Source organism: Gavialis gangeticus, unplaced genomic scaffold, assembly GCF_001723915.1.
Source record: "Gavialis gangeticus isolate Ggan-Ray unplaced genomic scaffold, GavGan_comp1, whole genome shotgun sequence".
Lineage (NCBI taxonomy): Eukaryota > Metazoa > Chordata > Crocodylia > Gavialidae > Gavialis > Gavialis gangeticus.
In genome coordinates, this window is record NW_017729028.1 from 32364289 (window position 1) to 32364899 (window position 611).

Sequence of the window (611 nt, forward strand, 5' to 3'; positions counted from 1 at the left end):
CTGTCCTGGCTTATCTATGATTTTGGGGATCAAATTTGACTAGAGCAGAGCCTAGTGCAAAGCTCACCCGATACAAGAACAGGTATCAGTGAAAAGCCTGGCTCCGCTGTTTTCCACTGACCCTGGCAGCTTCCAAATTGTCTCCTGCAAGAGCCGCACAGCAAGCAGGCACGAGAAGGTTTTGCAGATGTAACAGTAGCACGTTTCCCTTTTCAAAGCACGTCTGAGCTTCAATTACAATGCACCAGGAAAACCTCAGACCACATTTTCCAGACGGGGTGGATCATGCTGCACAAATGGAGGGGACAGCTGTTTCATGTATGTCAGGAAACATGGATGCAGCTGTGAAGTGAATCTCATGCTTTCAAAATCCCCTAACCAAAGAGCATGGGCATGCTGCTGTTGAAGTCAATGGGCAGATGCTTCTTCTCACTGTGGAAAGCACGCCTTTATGAACACGCCCGGCACAGCCCCAAAGTGAATATTTTTGTGCTATTTCGCCTCGTTTTTCAAAATAAAAATGTTTGCTAACTCCTTCAGGAAAGGGCAGAAGAATGGACATGGACAAGTGGCACCAATCCAGTAAATTGTAAAAAAACACGCCAACCCCC